Source organism: Globicephala melas, chromosome 21, assembly GCF_963455315.2.
Source record: "Globicephala melas chromosome 21, mGloMel1.2, whole genome shotgun sequence".
Taxonomy (NCBI): domain Eukaryota; kingdom Metazoa; phylum Chordata; class Mammalia; order Artiodactyla; family Delphinidae; genus Globicephala; species Globicephala melas.
Window position 1 is genome coordinate 9,283,732 of NC_083334.1, and position 12,555 is coordinate 9,296,286.

The window sequence follows — 12,555 nt, forward strand, 5'->3', positions numbered from 1 at the left end:
ATCATTCTCACTAAAAGGGATATTAGCTCATGTAATCCAATATTATCTACTGAAATTTATAGAAATGCTGTCTGTATGTATGACTGTGAGTGAATATAATTTTAGGATTCAGTTTTAATCACTGAGTACTTTATATAAAGAACTTCCCTGAGTACCTTTGGAATGGAAGAGACGGAGCCTGCTAAAGCTGTTGGTGAGTCTCCGTCTGTGTGTGGACACAGATCCCAGAGACCAAGGGATGGTCAGCGATGCCTGTCCTGCATTTCCAGCTGCCCCACACCCAGCCTTGCCCAGGCTTGCTGCTGACAGTGGAAAGGGGCCGTCTCCCCGGGCACTTTCCAGCATATCAATTGCGACAACCCACGGTTGGTTATACAAAGCCAACCAAACAATCGTGCTGATGTTTCTGATAGGATAATTATATTTTGTCTCATCCTACCTTCTTTTCGGACTTTTTGAAATTCAAGTGGGCAACAAATACTTCTGTCAATGGAAATGGATGTTTGGAAATCCACCATAGTTCTACACTGAACGATTTATAATTTAAGAGTTGCTTTCTCTGTTTCTCTGGTAGTAGTTTACCCTCTGTTATTTAAAAAAAATACTCATTTCCTGAAGTACAGCTAAAGAACATTTATATTAAAAAAGAGTTCACAAGTATAATAAGTCCTTGATGCTAATGGCCAATCATTTTTAGGGCTGAGAATTAAATATTATATCCAACCCAAATTCTTATTTGGCAAAATATTATTTTATCTAACTCATTATCATGAAAACATTTTCAAACAAAATAGATACATTTTATCAGTAAAGAAAATGTATTTTCATTTTCCATTGATTGCTTCTATATTTTTCAGTTTCCCTAGATCTCAGCCTACAACAAGAGCTAAGAAGTGATTGGGCTTCATTAAATTCTCCAGAGTAATTCAAACATTTTTTATAAACACAGTTTTTACTTATTCATAAAATACACCATTATTATATTTAATAGATTTTTTTTTTCCTTTTCAGATAATAAAAGCTACACCTTTTTCCTAAATTCATCTACCCCACCTTGGATCCTAGGTGAATTAGGAGTTGGATAAACATTTCAAGAATGAGTCAGTGCATCATAAGTGTGATGGGTAGCAAACAATAGTAAAGCATGAAAGATAAATAAAATGCACAGTGACAAGTCTTACAGGAGAGAAGAGACAGGTGAAGGCAGAGCATGGGATCAAGGCTATCCCAGAGCAAGTGCAGTTGAAGTTAGAATATGAACAGTGGATTGAATGGATCAGATGAAAGACAAGAGTAGACAAAATGTTTACAGCAGGCTTGAAGGCTGAAAGGAGGAGATACTGTCAGGTACTAAAGGAAGTTGCAGCAGCTGGATTGTGGTCGCAAGGACGGGGTGGTGAAAGATGACCCAGGCGAGTTAGTGATGGCGGGCTTTCTGAGTCAGGCGAAAGCACTTGGATTAGGAAGGAAGGGGCTCACCAGAGGCATTTCAAGCAAGGTAGGGCCATAATGAGATCTGGGGCTCAGAAAGAGTATTTTGGCTGCAGCCTCAAAAGTGGAATGAGGAGGCAAAATGGGGAGCAGAGAAATAAAATTCAAATGACAGCAGTGACGATGAAAGACTGTGGACAGCGAACAGCAAAACCCTGGGGCAGTGCAGAATATTCGGGAATTCAGCCAAAACTATAAACACGTTTGTGTGCGGTGTATCTTGGGGTTTAGGAGGCTGGGTGACAGTAACCATCATAAATGGACTGTGTCAGTTCTTTGGGATAGTCCTAAAACAGTATTTTTAGTAAAAATTATGAATCATGGGAAAATGAAGATTGGTGGTTCATAGTTTTGTTGGTAGGTTCTACACCTAAGATTTCAGGATGTCATAAAAATACAAAACTGGAAGCGATATCAGCAATTATCTAGTCCCATCCCATTTTGTTTATTAATAAGGTAAAATAAAGTGGTTTGGGTTTTAGAGCCTGTTGGTGCCAAAACTGAAATGAGAATCTTCGTCAGTAAAAAATAGTGTATTTAAAAGTAGTTGTAGAATTCCCTTTAATTCAAAACAGGAGAAGAAATCTTGCAGAGACTTTTAAATATTCATCGACATCTTTGAGAAATATAAAGTAATATGGGGAAATGTGGAAGGAAATGGCATTAGAGATAGTTCTGAGAAATAAACTGAACTTCTGGAATGCTTATTATGAATGTTTTGAGTACAGTATACCCTTGATAAAAACAATGAGAAAATTATAATAATGTGGCCTTCACCTAAACCTCTCAATATAAAATCATGCCAAAGTGAATTCTTCCAAATCTATGAAAAGAATAGAGCAGGCTTCTGACTAAAGGTAGAGGAATAACATTACTCTGCTCACAATTCATCTCTGAACCGAACTAAGTAACAAGGAAAATGAGAAATGTGAAGGAAAAGGAGGTATTCCATCTTTGATGGAACCATCTATAACCTGAAAGAGTGGTGTCAGCTGAGGATGCAAACACTCAGTGAAGAGGAGGACCAGGTCAGGGAGACCAGCAGGAAGGCATAGGGCTCTGTGCTTCTCTCCAAAGGAGTTTGTGCAGTTGACCCTCAGTATCCTCAGGGGCCTGGTTCCAGGACTCCCTCACCTTGAGGATGCCCAAATCGGAGGATGCTCGAGTCCCTTATATGAAATGGCGTAGTATTTACATATAACGCACATCTGCACATCCTTCTGCATATTTTAATTGTCTCTAGAATACTTATAATGCTATCTAATAGTTGCTGGTGTGCAGCAAATTCAAGTTTTTCTTTGTGGAACTTTCTGGAATTTTTTTTACTGAATATTTTTCATCTGTGGTTGGTTGAATCTGCAGATATGAGGGCAAATCGATAACAGCTGATTAGAGCTGAAGGGTCAGGATATATGGGCAGGCTGCAGGACCTTCTCTAAGTGGCATCACAGGGTAGAGAACCGGGAATTCTGAGCAGGGAAACATACACGTATGTCATCCTCATCAACTACATACTTTTAGTGTGAGAGCCTAGAGGAGAAATTGGGGGGAAAGTAGCCCCTTCGTAGCTGTGACAAACCCCCAGGCTTCACGATGCTTCTCAGGAAAACAGATGCACTTCTGCTTCTCAACATGGAGTTGACCATTTGAGCAACAGGACTGTGAACTATCATCTTCACTTTCTCATGATTAATGGCCTGTGACCCTCTAGGCTGAATGTTGGTGAAAGTGTTATAAACAACAGACCAAATGCAGGTTCCTTTTACCCAACTTAAGCACCAGCACCTCTTCCTTTTAGCAAATTGCTCATCCAGGAAAAGCTTCCCACTTAAAAGATGAGAAAGTTAAAGACCAAGCATGAGCCCTTCACAGAGCAGAAAGGACCAGAGATACTACAGCCTCCAGATAGCTAGCATCTTGGTCAGTCACTCCCGTGGTCCTGTAGAAGATTTCATCATCACCATGAACTTTGATGCTCTAGATACTCAATTCCCACCCTCTTGTGTGCTCACTATTGTTCTGGTCCCCCGACACCAACAATTCTCACCCCGAGACCTTCATGCCATTATCCCTACCATCTTTCCTCATCAGTGTCTTTTCTTCACATAATCATAAAGTTGATAGAATAAAAATAAACCAGTTTCCCAATAATTAGTCTACTAACATCAGAGAATAATGTTTCCCTTTGGGCTTCATAGAAATAATATTTCAGTAAAATGTAAACAATATTCTCAGTAGTATTTTAAAGAAGTATTTATCAGCAGGAGTGAAGAGCAACAGACTCTTTCAACAACTCTCGATATATGCCAGTGACATGATTCTGAAGTTTAAGTCAGTAAGAAAAAGTATGTCAAGGGAATGTAAAAGTGGCCCTGTCTTGACCTAATGAAAGACTTAACCTATTCTAGAAGAGTAAACTGACTGCATGGGCATAGCTTCATGCAGTTTTCCATAAGTAGTGTGTCTTTCATTTAAATTGAATTAGTTTGCTGGAGTTGGCAGAACAAAGTACCACAGACTGGGTGGCTGAAACAACAACAATTCATTTGCTCACATTTCTGGAGACCGGATGTCCAAGATCCAAATGTTGCCAGTTTGATTTCTCCTGAGACCTCTCTTCTTGGCTTGTGTGCAACTGTCTTCTGGCTGTGTGCAAATCCCTGGTGCCTCTTCTTAAAGGAACATCAGTCCTATTGGATTAGAGCCCAGTCATTATGACCTCATTTAACCTTAGTTACCTCCCTAAAGACCCTACCTCCAAATGTAGCCATGTTGGGGCTTAGAGTTTCAGGGTATGAATTATGAGGTGACAAAATTCTGTCCATAGCATCTCTGAATAATAATTGATTAGCAGTTAATTCAATATTGTATTCCCAGATAAGTCCTTGCTATGCAGATATCCTGGTTTGCCAAATTAGGACAGAGCCATATGCTTGGATAAAATGACATTATCATATAAGATGAAATGCTTAACAAGAACACATGACTGAGTAGATGTGATGCCAACTCTTTAGAAGTGACCTAATGAAGTACTGTGGGCGAAGCCAAGATGCTTTTCCAGCAGCAATTTTGGGCTCGCTCTAATGCACAGATAATTGGATAATCAAGTGCCCAAATGTTGTGCCTAATTGTAGAGCAAAGTTGACAAAATTAGCCTAGAAAAATGTTTAAATTATGCATAGCTAAATGCCCATTTCAGTCCAAAAATAATCTCTGTAAAGTAGGCACAAGACATCTGTCTTAGCAGATACAGTAAATCCAGAATGTTTATCTTTAGTTTTATATAGTAAATGTTATTTAGTAACACTTAGTAGAGAAAGTAAACATACAATATCTGTCCCAGTAAAGCAGATATAGGATAGTCATCTCTAAGCAGTGTGACTTCCTGTCTGTGAGAGAAACTGGCTGTAAAACACTTGGAGGAAACAGTGAGTTGATGTTCCAGGGCTGCTAACTAAAAGCGTGTGAGATGCTAGCGAAAGTAGCTTCATTCTGGTACAGTTAATGCCTCCTTAGGAAAAAAAAAAAAGCTAATGGAGCAGATAATTTATTAACAGGCTCCCTAGTTTCTAAAATTAAAATTCACTTCTTTTTTTCTTGATTATGCACCTCTTTCTCTTCTTTATGACTGGCCATCCAAATGTGGTTTCCAGCCATGACAGTACAAATCAATCGGAAGTCAGCAAATTGAAGAGTCCTCGTAAATTGTCGTCTAGTCCAGTAAAAGATACCTCACACCTACCTGATCTTTATGGCAGAATTAAGAAAGAATAACGAATCACAAAACGGCTTTGATTCATGATACTCTCAGGCATTTTCTTATTTTTTACCTAATCTGTTATTTTTCTACCTCTGTGACAATTGTTCGGGTAATACATTTTTTCTAGAATGACATTTCCTTTTATTTACCTTTAACTCCCAACTTATTCCCAAAAGAATTTACAGAAACGTATTTGTACTCCTTTCCTGAACACAAAATAACAAGGTTTTTAAACACTGTACCAGCTAACATTGCCAAACGTATTAAAAAGGATTTTATGTCTGAGAGGGGCTTTCCTTTCCATTGACATGGTATTTTTGGCAGGAGTTAAATTCAATTTCTACTTTGTCTAGCATTTTGTGGCAGATATCGTGGATGGGCTATGCAGATGCCACTTCAGAAAACACTATTTTCCTTTGTCTTCCTCCATGAGAGAGTCTGGGCAGTGCTAGTATTACATTTCCAGGATCCTTCAGAGGTAGAAATGGTCAGATGAGCAGCAAGACACAAAGAGATGTAGCAGAAGTCACTAGATAGGGCCTCTGGAAAAGTTTTTTTTTTTTTTTTTTTTTTTAAAGAAAGAACCCCACTGGCTGCCCTTGTGCAGGACTTTGACTCTCTGCTTTCTTCCTACCTTGAGACCCAGCAGCCACTTTGGGCCATGAGACCACAACCCTCAAGATGTCAGCCAGCACATTCAGGGTGATGGAAAATAAAAATGAAGAGCCTGGGTTCTTACTGACCTGACCCACTGGTCTCTTTTGCACTCCCTACATCCATTATTCTTGTTATATGAGGAAAATAAAATGCTCATTAATTTAAGCCTAAGTTCCTTGAACTTTTTGGTTACTAGCAGCCAAATGCAATCCTGACACCATATGAAACACAATTCATGCTATTTAATGACACTCATACTGTGCCCTGTGAAAAAGAGGACAGTTTAGCTTGTGAGGTTACTTAGCTGTTTTTGCACTACTTTAATTTATTGGTGGATTTATTGCACACATTGTACCATTTCTATGAGATTATTTTAAAGTAGGCATATACAATAAATCCACTTTGCGGTCTCTCTTTATACACAAATCTTTGTTTTAGTCCAAATTAGGGACCGTAATTGGGAAACTACTCCAATTTTCCCTTTGATAGCACACATGGTTACATATTTACTTATGGAATATTTATTACCAGAGGTTATGAATGGTCTAAATCAGTAATTTTTTTGGGGGGGGATGTTATCTCTATATCTGCATTCCAGTGCTGACACAGCCTAGGAAAATGTGTGTTGGGAGAAGAGGGGGTTAAATTCTGGATGTTCTTTTGTTCAAACCCTTGTCGTCTACTAGAAAGTAGCCCTTGCCAGGCTCTGCACCTAAGTGGGTTCAAGGTTCCTCATCATGAAAGCCACAGCTTCTCATCCCTTCCCCCCACGACCAGGGAATGCCTCAAGTCCTGAGTTACATACTGTCCTGTTTGACATCTGTTTCTTCCCTTCTCTCCCAATCAGTGTAGCTAAATGGCCCATGGGGAAATACTAGAATTTGTGATTGGTAGGGGTGGGGCTCCCGGGGTGACTCTGATGTATAGGCAAGTTTGGGAACCACTGATGGAGACAGAAGACAGAGGCCCAGGCAAAAGAGGGGTCTGTTTAACTTTACTTGAATCAGGGATGCCTCATTCTCCACAAGCACAGTAGTTAATCTCTCAGTCTCAAAGCTTCCGATCAACAGGAAAGACAAAAATAAGACAGAGGCATCTCAGACATTCTCAGGTCTTGCATTCTGTCATGCTAATGCTTGAAGGGCCAACTTCAATTGAATTTCTAAAGTTGAAGGGCTTCTTCCTTTCCTTTTTGACTTGTTTCCTCCTGAAATCAGGGGACCAGGAATGCTGGGTCTTTGTTAAGAGGATGGAAATTAAAGTGGAAAAGAAGTAGAGGAGCCCGGAGAAGACCACCACATGAAGGAGCAGGGGTGGGGCGCAGGGTGGGCGACGGCAGCCACCGGCCTCTGGAGCCAGTGTAGCTGCCGTGTGACCATAACTCCTACAGCGCCAGAGCAAACCACTTCTACATGGCCTACGGGGTAAGAGCTCTGGGCTGGACAGCAAGGATGTCAAAGTTCAGAGTCTATTTTCCCTTTGACTGTTTATTTTTATTTTAAGGACATTTGATGTTTAATATTCACTTCTGAGTATCTTTGATGAGACAGGTGTCTCACCAAGTGCCCTGTGATGGTCAGCCGTCACAGTCTCTTCGAACTAGACTGTAGACTTCCTGAAGATAATAAATCATTCCTGGTCCTAGTACCCTAGCACATAAGGCATGTTCCACAATTTTTTAAAAAATGAAAGGGAATAATAAAGTTCCCTTGGTTATTATGTGAAAGATCTGTGAATTGAACCTATATTCTCAGTCTGATACCCCTTCCTGTAGTCCATGCTACCCACCAAGCATATATAAATGGGTCAATAGAAGGTAAATCTTCATAATAACTTAGGATTGGTGTTCCTGGCAGCAGAGAAGCTAAAATCAATACAGCTGATAACCCTAAGGTAAGTCTTGTCTTATGGTGGCATTTAGGTGTCTTCTCTCCAATCTTTATTATGGGACGATGTTTCACAGTAATTTAGGAAACAGTTTGATAGATTATCCGGTCTCTGTAGCTCTTACGGCATGATCGTAATAAAGCACAAGGGAAGAATACAATCCGCGTAAAAGTCTAGAGACTGTGCATAGCCTGGTCCTCAGTCAGTCCTGTGTTTTCGTGTCCTCCCCATCTCTGCCTTTATCCCCAGAACATGATCACTCGTGGCCTTCTTGCTCTTCCGCCTGCCTGCCAGGAGCATCCCTCCCTCAGCCCTACCTGCTGCTCACTGCCTGTGGGACAGCCTTCTCCCTTACCCATCTGACTGTCCCCCACTTCAAGTCTCTGCTCACAGGTTCACTTTTCAGAGACCTTCTCTGACTGTCCCACCTGAAAAGACCCTCTCACTACCCTCTACTTCCTCCTAACTGCTTTCGTTCTCCAGTGCATTTGTCCCTGTCTGGCATACTTTAGACTATTTGTGTATTTTCTGCTGGCTGCCCTAAGCCACACGCTCCACAAGACCAGCTGCTTGGTCTGCTCACTTGTTTGTTAGACCTACAGCTAGAGCAGTGAATGGTGCTCAAAAGTATCTGTCACAGACTAAGCAATTAGGCAACGGTGAGTAACTCTTCATAGAGAAAAAAAAAAACCTACGCAGGCTGTGTTACAGCTAAAAACTACCCAAGCCTGGGCAGACATTTCAGAAGTTCCTTTTAAATAACAATACAATGCCAAGTGTCCACTTTTTTCGGGCACTATTTAAGTACTAGGAAGTCCAGAGAGAGATAAGGCTTATCATTCTGGAAAAATTAACAGCGCAATGGTATAGAAAGACAGGTCCACATCTCAATCAGTCTAGATGTGACTATTTCTTAAACCTCTACAGGAGAGCTACCTGTAAACCCTAGAGTAAGGAGCAAAAGTAATCTGGATTATAGGGCTTTGAAGGGACTTTAACCAAGAGGGATATTATAAAAAGGGAGAGGGTAGTATCTTTGACAGGAGGACCAGCGTGGAAGCATGAAGTGTCCTGGAACACTCAGGATGCCTCTGCCGCTGGAATGAGAGAGCCCTGGATGGGTTGGGAGACCCTGAGGTCGAAGAGGTGTCAAGTGTGTGGAAAATGTACCCTGATTGACCTGAATGGTCTCTACAATTCACAGACCTGGCAGGTGGGTCCACCTGCAGGTGCGCTCCTGTGGGCGGGTTTGGAGAAGGCAGGGCAATTCCTTGGGAGTGTGGAGGAGAAGATGAAGCAGTGAGAGCCAGAAACAGGGAGTCCCCGATGCATGGAAAAGTCACGTGGAGAGAGTCAGATGAGGGACACCAAGCCAGGATATTTAGCTGTGCAGAGGAGTCCAGGGGAACTTGGTTATTACTCAAACCAGCGTTCATTCATCTGTGCCAGTTCTGCTGTGTGTTGGGGTCATGGCAGGTGCAAAGATGGTACAAAAAGAGGAGCAATAATGGTTCTCAATTAGCAGGCAGCCTTACAGGGAAGCTGTGTACTGTACCATGAGGTAAATATAAGAGAGCAGCTATGGCATTTTGGATTAAGGATTGGATTTAATTAAATGACTTTTGTAGATCAAAAATTGTCAAATAATTGGCAAGTGGATATGGCTCACCTTAATAGTTTTAATATCCTTTCTCAGAAATGCGGCTGATAAGTTCTCTGCCATAGCAGACTCAATTGTCAGTCTCAGTATTTTGGTTTACATGTCAATGAATACTGATATGCCAGGAAAAAAGAAAGAGCTCAGATACATTACAAAGTAGTGAATCCAATTATGTATTATATAAACATAGGCATAGTATAAACTATCAAATAAAAATCAAATGTATTAGAGATGAATGTTAAATATGTAATGTCAATGTAACATAAATGTTTAAGTCAATTATAAAAATAATATTCAAAAATAAATACTTCATAAAATTTAGAAAAATTAATCAACATGAAAAAGTGAAAATGAATAACATTAATTTGTACTTTTAAAGGTCATTGTCAAAGAAGAACACATCAGTAGGAACTCCATTGAGTCCCCAGTAAACTTTTGTACAAATATCCCCAACTGCTAAAAAAGCAGCATCAGAGAAGGAGTGAGGAAATAATTACAACCTAGTATTTTCTTTAGGCTCCTCGTTACCAAATCCCATTTCTAGTGATAATTTAGAAGAGATATTTGACCAGCTTTTTTTTTTCCTCTAGGGGCTTCAATCTTTTCACTGATAACAAACAATGGTGTTTGTTTCCAGGAAAGCACGTCAAGGTCATCTTTGACATTTTGCATTTTGTTGCGCATAGAAAGGAGGTTTGATGCAGTTACTGTTATCAACGTCAACCCAGTCTTATTCTTACTTTACTTGTTCTGCTTGTTCAGAAAACACATGAGGTAGATGCAGATTCTCAAGTGTAGGCAGTGTGACCTCCAAGGGAAATATCTGAATCTGTGTGGATTTTGTCACAATTACTTAGGGCTCGTGTGTAGGGGTCACGAATGCAGAATGTCCAAAAAAGCTGCCCGAATGATTCACTGGCCTAATTGTGGGACACGTTCATATTCTCTGGGTGATGAGTAGGTCAGGCTCACACACGCGGACCTACTGATACTGATACATCTCTCACTAGTCCATGCCGAACTCCTAGTAACAGACGTGCCAGACAACAGGTTCTGCTCAGCCAGCCCTGGCCTTGCATCAGGGAAAACCAGCATCTTTAGTGGAGATGAAGGACCACTGGATGCTCTAGACCCTCAGCATGGGAAGCGGAAAGACCCTCATCCACATCCACCCTGTGTATCTACACCCAGCTTATTTCAGAGCACTCTGCAAAGTCAGGAGTTCCCTGACTCAATTAATGTAGAAAACAGTATTCCCCAAAATGCCGTAATGTATTTCATTATAAAAAGTTATGAACTTTAGCATCACAGAGGCAAAAAGAAACTTCTAGAAGTCTAAGGTTTGCTAATAATCATAGTAGTGGCTAATATTTTGAGCCCTATATGCCAGGGACTAATGTGAATTATACAGTTTAGCTCTCATAGTCGCCTGTGAGGTAGAAAACAGTAAACTGAGGGAGTGAAAATGGAAACTTTTCAAGACTGAATTGCACCTGGTGGTCCAGCAGAGCCTGGGAATCTCAAAACCAAGTCTGGTGTTCCCATTCCTGCCCTCAAAGCTGTGTCCTTGGTCAGGACCCTGGACTCCTGCCCCCCTACCCAACTGACAGGCCACACCAAATGCAAGGTCTTTTCTGTTATAAGCCATTGGTCTGAATTGCCTTTGTTTATTTCAGTCAAAGAAATTTGGTTCAAGGCATCCCAAGTGTTAAATTCAAGTAGATACATTCCCAGCTGTGTTCAACTCAAGTTCAACAACTTGAACTCCAAGGCCCGTCCTTAAGGAAGAGTATTCTCTGAGGCTTTTTGGGCCTGTGTTGCATCTGGGAACATTTTAGCTCCTGTATAAATGTTACTGTTAGGGTTGTCTTCTTTATTTGATACCTGAGCCATCAGGAGAGTGTGATGAACCTGTCTGTACACAGTACCTGGTTCTGTTTTGTTTTGTGTTTCATTTGCTAGTTTGCTAAGAAAACAGAAGTGGTAATATCCTACATGTTGAAGGTTCAGCACCATAATATTACAAGCTGATTTCACTTTGAAATTCCTGAACGCTCGAAAGTAAAGTTTCTCCTCTTGAGGAGAATAAGCTATCTCTGGGTCAATCTCTGGGCTCGTATAGGTTCCCCACATGGCAGGCACGTGCCTGAAAACCACCCGGAAATTCAGCTCATAGTCACTTCCACAGACATTCCAAAAAATGAGAACTTGATCAGAAAGCGTTTAGGTTGCTAATAAAACCGACGTTTGAATTTGCTCTTGGTCGCGGCAAATGATGAGGTGCAAACCTGTGAAGAATCTGGGAAGGATGACCGAGACACACCTCTGTGAGCCGTACCCAGAGAAACCGTCCTGAACTGTGGACACTCACTCTTCTGCGTCTGCTCCCCAGCCCTGCGGAGGGTCTTCTGAACTTGTATCACATCATGTATCAGATCACATCATGTATCACCTGAAATCCCTGCAACATCTGCTTCCCAAAAAAAAACCCCACAGGCTGCTCTGGACCAGTCCCTCCCTTCCTCTGCAAGCCACCTCTTCCCTCCCATCTCCCTGCAGGTCCTGAGCACAGCGGCCGTGTTTCCTTCTCCACCCAACCCTTCAGCCTCCTGCATTTCACTTCAAACTACCCTTCATCATCTCAAAAATTGTTACTGTTTACCTCCATATAATGTAAGCCCCATGCCTGCAGGAATTTAGTCTTGTTTGTCCACTAACCGTCTTACGTAGAACAGAGCCTGACTCACAGTTGGCCCTCAAAGAATATTTTTTGTATGAATAAATGAATAACATATTTTAGTTAATACATTCTGTGTCGTTAACATGACAGAGCAAAGTTGAAATGTATCTATAATTTTGGTGTATTTGTATCCACATTTCATTACAATGTTATAATGAAAAGAGGCTTGATGCTGCATATTTTCTTTTCATCTGAAGACCATGAATACACTTGTTTTGTTTCATAAATGAGTTTTAACATCAATTGAAGGGAAAGAATATTCAAATGGATATATAGACTTAAATATTCAGTAGGAAATGAACTATCTTATATGGCTTACATTAAAAAACACATCAATTAAAACAAAATTGGTGTTTACAT

General features: G+C 40.7%; 1 protein-coding gene across 2 annotated transcripts in view; it reads left to right on the forward strand.

Moving 5' to 3' along the window:
* The window catches only part of CSMD1 (CUB and Sushi multiple domains 1), a 1,753,128-nt gene that overhangs the window by 1,402,583 nt on the left and 337,990 nt on the right, over nucleotides 1–12,555 (forward strand). The gene's annotated exons all lie outside the window — the stretch shown is intronic.